Genomic DNA, 9,079 nt, shown 5'->3' with positions numbered 1-9,079 from the left:
AGACACATTTACATGCCATGCTTTGGCACACATAACCTCTAACCTAGGATGACATAGCAGCAAGGGAAGATGAGTATTGATGAATACTTGGTCAGGTGAAACGGAAAGGCTAAAACAGCCGAGGGCCTCAGCTGACACCAATGGACACAGCTCTCTGATAAACAAAACCATCCTATTTGCAATACCCAAGAGCTGCTGCGGTGCCTCTTTCTGGCTGGAAACCAAGCTATTGGTGCAGGCTGGCTCCCAGGATCCCAAGCAAGCAGACCCAAAAGCAGCTCTCCACCTCTTCTGGTCCTCTAGGAAGATGCACCTTTCTGTGCATTCCCATCACCTCCAGGCAAGAATCTCCCAAAACCTCCCCCATCATCTGTAACCCTCCTTGGAGAAAAGCCTTGCTCATGTCTCTGCTGAGCACCTTGCACAGCAGTTCCCTTGGAGCAGCCACGTTCCTGGCCTCTGTAACAAGTCAGCAATAAGAAAAAGGTCATTTATGTCCATCACTCTGTATGTGGCAGTGAACGGGGCCAGGGCTGCCGGAGAACAGCCAGACAAGGGCCAGCCAGTGCTCTGCAGGGATGTCTGTGCAGATATCACTACAGATTTTGGGGACAGTCAGTCCTGGACCCACACAGTTATCACTGATGGAAGATGCCAAACAGTTCAGGGCAAAGGCTGCTGGGAGATACCTGCTGGAGGAAGGACACTTGAGCACACTCTGCTCCTGCTTCTCCTGTAAGCATCCACCATTTGCAAGATGGACCTTTGGCCTGGCTCTGTCTGGCCGCTTTTTACACCCACGGGATGTCCTCACCCAGCCCACACAGCTCTGGCTTACCCCAAGTCCAAGTCCCAGCCTACACACAGGGGGGAAAAAAAAAAACCATAAAAAAAATAAAAATCACAGACCCAGGTTCAAACCCCAGCATCATGTTTTTGGCCTGATGAGGAAGGCAGCGAGGATGCAAGGGTGCTTGATGCGAGATGTGATGTGATCACTCCCTGCCATCCCAGGCTTTAAAGAGCACTTGGCTCCCCAGCCACCTGTCCCATCCCCAGCTGAGCAAGCACAGCCGCCCCTGGGGCACCTGCAGCCCTGTGCGTGCAGCCAGAGACGGATGGCTCCCCAGCCAGCACATCAGCCCTCCCCATGGACTGACTCTCTACACAAGCTGTCTGTCAGGGGCAGGGATCATCACCCAGCACAGAAACAGGGCTGAGCTCTTCCCAGCTCCCTCTGCACCATGGGTCAGCAGGGCTCAGACCCACGTGTGCGATGTGGAGGCAAGGCTGGCCAGGGCTGCCGAGTGGGACAGCAGTTTTGCATCTCAAGTGCCCAAGGTGCTGGTGCAACTGTGGAGGAGCCTGTGCTGCCCAGGTGGTGACCTGCCAGGGGACAGGTCACCAAATGCATCCCCTTCTCCCTCAGCCGGACTCAGTTCCCTGTTTCCCCACCCAGAGCATTTGGAGGGGGAAGTATTCACCTGCTCCAGGGTCACTCTCTGCTTCTGAGGCCATATAACCCTAAGAAAACCCTTTCTAAAGGATGTGGCAGGCCCAGCCTGCCTGCAAGCTGCTATCCCCCAAATGCAACCACATTGCTTGGCTTGAAAACCTGCCCCAAGTGCCCTGCTGTCCCCTCCTCGCCTCATATATGCCTTTAACAGTTTGCTGGATTACCCATTGCAACTAAAATAACAAAGCTACAAAAGAAGAGGGCAAACAAACGCGATATTCTGCAGCAATTAGGGCTAAACAGGGGAAAGGGGAGCAGGGAATGAATGGACAATGGGGAGGGCAGAAACATGGCAGTCCAGGCCCCAGCAGGCTGGGCACAAACTGTCCTCAGGAGGCCGGGTCCGAGCCAGGGAGCAGCGAGCTGTATGTAAGGAAACACAGGGACATGAAAAGGGTTATTTAAACAAGCACCGGGCAGTCCCCACGGGGCCTCCCCATCCACTCAGCTTCATCACAGAGTGTCCAGGGAAGAGCAGCTCCTGCTTTCCCCCCTCACCAAGTCCTTTCAGGTGGTGGGGGGACACTGGCAAGCTGCAGTGGGGTCCACTTAGAAAGGAAGGAATCCATTAATCTCCCTGGTAATTACTGCCACATATGGATTTGCACAATTACACTCCGTTAATTGGTTATTACAGGCAAGCCAGACTGATTGGGCAGAACGGCTGGGCTTTAACCCTTTCGCTGCCCCCAGGGCCAGCCAGACACTGAGGCAGCCTTCCTCCCAAAACACTGCTGTATCCTCCTGTAACCTTGCTGGCTCCTATGCCAAGGACCAGCAAGCACGGCCCCCAGCACCCAGCCTGAGGCATCTTTGCTCCGATGCCTTCCTTTCAGCTTCTCCTTTCTCCGATCCCAAGGAGACGGACCCAAAGGGGAAGGAGTGAGCCTGCACCTCAAAACAGCCAAACTCCCCAGCCAATTTCATCTGCTCTGGGTTTGCAGCAGATACACCACGCACTCCCCAGGGTTCTGAGGGACTGCAAACTCAGATCTTGTTTGTTTTTAGAAGGAGACCCAGATTCCTTGTGCACTTCGACTTTGTGCCCTCAAGCCCAGCAGGGTTGGTGCCAACAAGAGGAGGATCCACCCCCAAGTCTCTCTCGGCCTCTGAACGCAGATTCTCCGACTAGATTTGCAGTGTAATGCTTCTCTTCCTCAAAGCACTGAAAACAGAGGCTTTACTCTAGTAATAAATATATATATATACACCACAGTAATATAAGCTATGCCAAAAAATACAGGTAAAGCCCTTGTAAAACTCCAGATGGCATAGGACTTCTGCCAGTTGGGTGTGGAGGCAGCCTGGCTTCCCCACACCGCAGCCACCATCTCCAACACCCCTCACGGGTAATGGGCCATCCAAGACCTGGCCCCAAAATGTCTCGTTCAGGATCCAACAACATTTCTGGAGAAACTTCAGAAGAGGCGGGCCAAGGCAAGAGTGATTTCTGCCAGAATCGTGTCAAAGGCTTCCTGTTAAAAAGTCGTAACAAGAAAGCAAACAAGAGCGTTGCAGAAAACCCACAGGGCAGCAGGGCCCATCTGAGAAGAGAGCTGTGCTCAGCAGCCACCAACATCAAGGTCAGAGCAGGCATTAGCATCCTGGCACGACAGAGCCACCATGCTGCTGCTTGGCTTTTTCAGGTTCACGCCTACGTGATGCTCCTCCACAGGAGAGGGCACAGAGAAACCTACTCCAGACAGCTCATGTCACCCAGGTAGAGAAGACCTTACACATTGTTGCTTGCAGGGCACAGCAATGCACCGCTACACCACACCATGCCTCCCCATCCTGGCACATTCAGTTTTACTCTCATTTATTGTATTATTGCAGTTTCCCAGAGACTTCCTCTCTGCCCTCGTTGTCACACATGTGGATGAGCCTTCAGATAGCACCCTGCTGCCCCATCCTCTTCCTTTCCCAAGGGCAGCCCAGCACCCCTCCCAGAAAGGCAGCAACTGCTTGGCAGTAGGATATTGCTCAGCACAAGCAAGAGACTTATGGGAAGAGCAGAGCAGAGCCAGGCATCACGCAAGGCACATGGTGAGGACTTTCAGCTCAACTTCTGAATCACCCCAACAAGCTACTGCAGTAGGAGCAAGGAGAGAAACCAAGTGGGATCACAGCAAGAAAAGAGAAATCTAACTCCAAACCACCCTCTAGCCTCATCCTCTGGGTAAAAAAGCCCTTGGGCAGCCTGCCTTGGGTTTTCAACTGAAGTAGGTCAAGAGGAGACTCAAAACACCTACAACAAACACCCACCCCCCCTTTCCCCTACTGCTATCACTGCAATAATGCCTGCTACAACACTCTAGGTCTAGCCTAGGAGAAACCTCTTTCTCATCAGCTAATTAAAGGGCTTTTACTGTCCCCTCTCTGCTGCAAGGAGTAGGCCCAGCAATAAAAGTCTCCTCCCTAAAAGGTCACTGGAGTTACATGAAAGTTGCAGTAGGATTTGTTCCTGCTATTTCAGTCACCTGTGATTTCCCAGCTCCCTGACTTCAATACAGAAGTTTCTTTCTCATGCAAAAGCCAGCTCCAAGCTCGCTGTCTGAAGGGGACCATCTCGTCCATTGAAAAGGCAGCGTCTCCCAGCTCCCTGCGAGTGTTTTCAGGCGTGCATGAGCTTGTCCTTGAGGAAGAGAGAGGCAGGCCAGCCCTGCACCAATGAAAGGTTGCTGATCTCTCCCATAAACCAATTGCCTCTGCTAAGTTCGGAATGAATCTTCAGAGCTGTCAAAGGGAAGATCGGGCAGAACCTGCAACTGTGCTTAAAAAGGTCAGCTGGGAAAAGTCAGAATGGGAAGGATGCTCACTTTACTGACAGATGCAGAGTGGAAGGGGCTAACCTGCGAGCACCTGCAAGCTGGTTTTGGCAGCACACGCTAGACTTCAACTCTGGGCTTTGTTGGCTGCAGCTGGTGACAAATCCTTTGTGGATCACTTCCAGATAACAGAGTCTGGGGACTAAGCCTGAAACTGAGACCGGGGCTGAGCACCAGGCAGAGCTCTTGTGCAGCCTTCCTTCATCCTGAGGGATGAGAGTAGGCTGGTGGGATGGATGCCTTTCTGGCTTTCATGACCCAGATCAGCTTTTTAGATCTCTCAGACTAGAACATAATTTTCTCTCTGTCCTTTACTTACATGCACACCTATTTGTCCAGGTTTCTGTGGGAAACAGAGCTGTGAGCATCCAGGCATTTGCTGTCAGTTTCTCATGTATAAAGTGAATCACCCCAGTAAAAAGCCAGGGAATCTTCCAAAACTGATGGAATTTGACCCAAACTCCCCTCACCCTGGGAGTACTTTAGAGTACAGGTATCTTGAGGGTTTGGAGTACTTGTAAAAATAAATAAATAGAATTTTTAAAAATTACGATGATTCCTCAATGCCCTGGTTATATCATGGGTTCTGCCAACACGGAAATGTACCAAGGATGTCTTACAGCCATGCATCACCTCCCCATTTGTGTGGCACTACAGAAACCCCGCTAGAATTGCACAGGGTTCATGCGAAGAGCTGTACATCAGCACTATCATCAGGCACAAGCCTAGGTGGCTTTTCCAAAATGCTTTCAAGTTCCTGCCTAGCTCTTAGTCCTGCCTTTTGCTGAAGTCCTCTTCCCCTTAGCCTGGCTCAGGGGAAGGATTTAAACCCACTGGCTCTTTGTGTGCCTCACAGGTGGTCTGAGCCCAGACCACAGGAGGGATTTGCCAGCCCCTTGCCACTCTCAGAGCTAGTACCAGCTCAGTGAGTCCTGGACACCAGCAAGTATGCCTTTGGGGCAGACATTAGCAATAGTAGGTGATAACCGGCCCTGCTGTGCCCCACAGGCTGCCAACACACACTACGGACAGCCGTGCTCTTCGCAGCTGAGAGAAGGGAGTCAAAGAGGAGGGGAAAGCAACTTCACTGCAAGCCCAAGCCAGAGCCAACAAATTCCTACCCACTGCCTGCTGCCTTGTCATCTCAGCATGCTGCCTGCCTGTTTGCATTCGGTTAACATCTCCTGGCCTTTTGGGAGCAATCCCTGCCCTCTCTGCAGTCCTTCCAGCCCTCTGATCTGCCCAAGACAGGTGGGTTTTGATTCCCAGGGTGCAAAAGTGGCTTTGCATCCAACTGAATCAATTCCAGTGTTGTACCACTGGTTTACCTGATGTACAGGAATCAGACAAATAGTGTATCTGCTGCTGCTAATTAAACTTGATATTGATATGGATATGTGACATATTCACTACGAAAGCAGCAAGAGAAGTTGTTTTAAATTTTATGTGACTTGGAAATAATATAAAGGCAAGTAAATATTTTCCTTTTGGTCAGAATATTGTTATACATATATTGCAAAGAGCTCAAACACAGTAGAGGTAGTGAAACACATTGGGTCAGTTCAAAACACAAACCAGGTTCAAAGGGATCTGAAATTAATTAGACCATTACAGCATTTTCCCAGTGGAATCTCTTTCTCTCTCTCTGTACATACACACACACATATTTAATATATTTGACAAAACCATTATTTATCCAGAGAGAGCTTCAGTTTTGGTAGAAACATCACTTTGTTAGAAGTATTATTCTCTTGGAAAATTCCTGACTAGCTTTACATGTAACTTCCACCTGTCCTTTGTTAACCTTTATGAGTTGATCCCCAGAACCCCTTTAGTATAAGCCATCACAGCCCTCACCTGTAAATATAGTATCCTCTTCCACACCCTGAACGCTTTTCTTTCCCTCCATTGCAGGAGGAAAGCACAGACTCACAGAAAACGGGTCTGGAAGGGACCTGGCAAGCTCATCTCACCCATCTTCCTGCCCCAAATCAAACCAGAGACCTTCAGGGATGGAGCTGCCACCTCCTCCCCAGCCCATCTGGCCCACCACATCTCCACCACTCCTGTTAAATAGCTCTTCCCCGTGTCTAAACTAAGACTTCCCTCCTGCAATGGAGAGTGCAGCACAGTGCTACGAGGGTTTATTTCCAAAACCTGTGCCTAAATTAAACTCCTGTAAAGGCTCCGTTCAGTCAGCGCCTATTGCTACAGGAGTAGCATGCCCAGGAGGCTGGGCAAGCCCCGCTGCTCTTGGCGATGGCCACAGTGGTGTCCCGCCACCCCTCTGTGCAGCTGCCCAACCCGCAGCTGAGCCCGCGCTGCTGCTTAGCACAGCGGATTTACACGGGGTCAGGGCAAGGACTTACAGAAGTGAGGGAAGGAGCCCGTCTCCAGGGAATAAGGAGCCTGAGTGCCCGGCTGCATTTCCAACCTGCGTCCTGTCTCTTCAGCGGACTCAACCATGAAGGGAGGTTTGGGATCAGCTCTCTAAGCTGCACTGGACTGTTGGAGAAAGAAAGGAGTGTTTACACATTACAGAGCAGCATCCTCACGATCCGTTCTGAGTTACAAATTTACCTCCCAGACCTTGACCAGGGCTGGGGTTTCCTGTGTTTGCTCTTTGGGCTCCTGTCTCTTTGGAAAGCGGGAGGTGTTGCAATGCTGGGGGGAGGGCTGGCTGCCCAGGAAAGGCACTGCAACGCAAAGGAGTTGGTCCAAAATGGCTCTGCTGAGAACGTGTCTCCTGGAAGTGATTTCTTTTCTAACCCTGGCTCGTAAAGAAACGAAACCAAGCAAACAACTGCCATCCTGTTGGAGCATCTCAGTTCTGCTTTCCTTCTCTCTGCCAGTTGGTTTTTTTTCTCTTATCTGCAAGCCTACCCACTCTGTCTGATAACAAACTTTGCCATTGAGAAGGTGGCAGTGTTAACCACATCACCACTGGATTCCAGTGGAGACCTGGCATAGCTGGCTTTTGCTTCACTGAAGCTGTCTGAGGACTGTGGGGACAGGTGACAAGGGGGCAATGTCCTGTACGCATTCCTGGGCAGCGTCACTAGCTGCTTGCAGGTGACCTGGACAGACCTTTGTCTCCAGAAGGCTTTCAGAAGACAACCAGCCTGTGCTGTGACCAGTTTTTCTCGTGCTGAAGTTAGAGCCCCTGGCTTTGTCCCTGTGCCTGCTTATCTCTGTTACACTCTCCAACCTCGCGTGTGGGCGTCCGCCTGCATCTTCCCTCGTATTTGGATTTTGCCAGTCCTGGTGGAGAGGAGCTACAAGCAAACAACATTCCTCTCCCCTGTCTGCACTGATAATCTTGGGATCTCATCTCCTCTGCGCTCCCCTTCAGGCTGTGTCAACATCACTGGGGTTGTGGAGGGCAGGATTGCTCTGACTTCGCTGCCCCATCCCGTACATTGTGTGCTGCCCAGCCCAGCACAACCGCACAAAGAATATTCCTCTGGGATGTGAGTCAGACCTGTTAGGGGGTTTTAACCACCTCCCTCTCCTAGATTTCTCCACATTTACAGCAACAAAACATGCAGGTCCCAGAGTGCAGAGTGATCTCAAAACTTTTCCTTCCAGAGACTTTCAGAAATTGGAGCGTCGGCGTTGCTGTAATCCCCTCAGCAGACAGAGCATTGCTAAAGCCAAGGTGGGCCACACAGCCCTTTCCACATCAGTGCCAACCACTGGGACATCTCCTGCAGGAGAAACACCCACAGGGAGTCCAGGCAGGCAGAGCTAGCAAGGGAGCTGAATTGCCGGTTTGACTTTGCTTGCACTTTCAGGAAGTTCTTAATCTGAAATTGCAATACATTCCCCAAATTCAAGTTCTCATGGAGCTGAAACCCTGCAGCGTAGTCTGGATTGGAGCCAGGAGGTGAGAAAAGAGACATGGAAAGATAAGATACCCTGTGGCATCAGTTCTGAGCCTTTTTAGAAGCCATAGAAATCCAGCATGCTCTGTCTTCTTCCCACATGCATCGCCCCTCTTACATCCTTACACTGCCGTGGGTGAGATGGATCCAAACTCCTCTTTTTTGTTTTTTTGTTTTTACCCAGGAAGGGCTGCCCAGCAGTCAGATCACTGGTCAGGGACTCCAGATCTCTCGAGCCTGCCACTGACCTTTCAGATCCACTCAGGTTTGTCTCCCCAGTACCCACAGAAAGCAAGATTTCTGTGCCCTGAGCTGCGGTGCTTGGATCCCTCTTGCTGACCCTTTCCCTTTCTCAGACCTAACATATCACAGCAGATGCCAGAGCATGGAGCCACTCCAGAAACAAATCTGCGGTGTTAGGTGGCATGGCTTTAATTACACAACGGGAGCCAGAAGAAAGGCTATGAAACACTGCTCTTTCAAAATCTTAAGCCTCCACTTGGAGCACTTTGTGTAGCTGCAAGCAGAAGTAGCAGGACATGAACTCCGCAAGCACACAAAGGAGCCGAATCAATGTCTTGTTGATACAGCCTAGCAAAATAAGCTAATGATGGACAGGACTGAAGGTTTTCATATGTGAGGGAAGGATTTATAGTGATACCAAAGGAATTATTTCAGCCCCACAGTGACAATACCCACCTGCTTCCTTATTATATTTTATTGATCTTGCCCTAAATACATGTGGCTGGAGGAAATGATGCATAAATTACTAACGAGTTAATTTCTTGCTCTGACACAGACTCACAACAGCCTTTTGAAGGGGAACCAGGAAAGACAATGTGTGAAAGGAT

Source organism: Pygoscelis adeliae, unplaced genomic scaffold (genome assembly GCF_000699105.1).
Source record: "Pygoscelis adeliae isolate BGI_AS28 unplaced genomic scaffold, ASM69910v1 Scaffold402, whole genome shotgun sequence".
NCBI classification, from domain to species: domain Eukaryota; kingdom Metazoa; phylum Chordata; class Aves; order Sphenisciformes; family Spheniscidae; genus Pygoscelis; species Pygoscelis adeliae.
The sequence above is the reverse complement of the archived record's forward strand: the minus strand, read 5'-3'. Positions refer to the sequence as shown.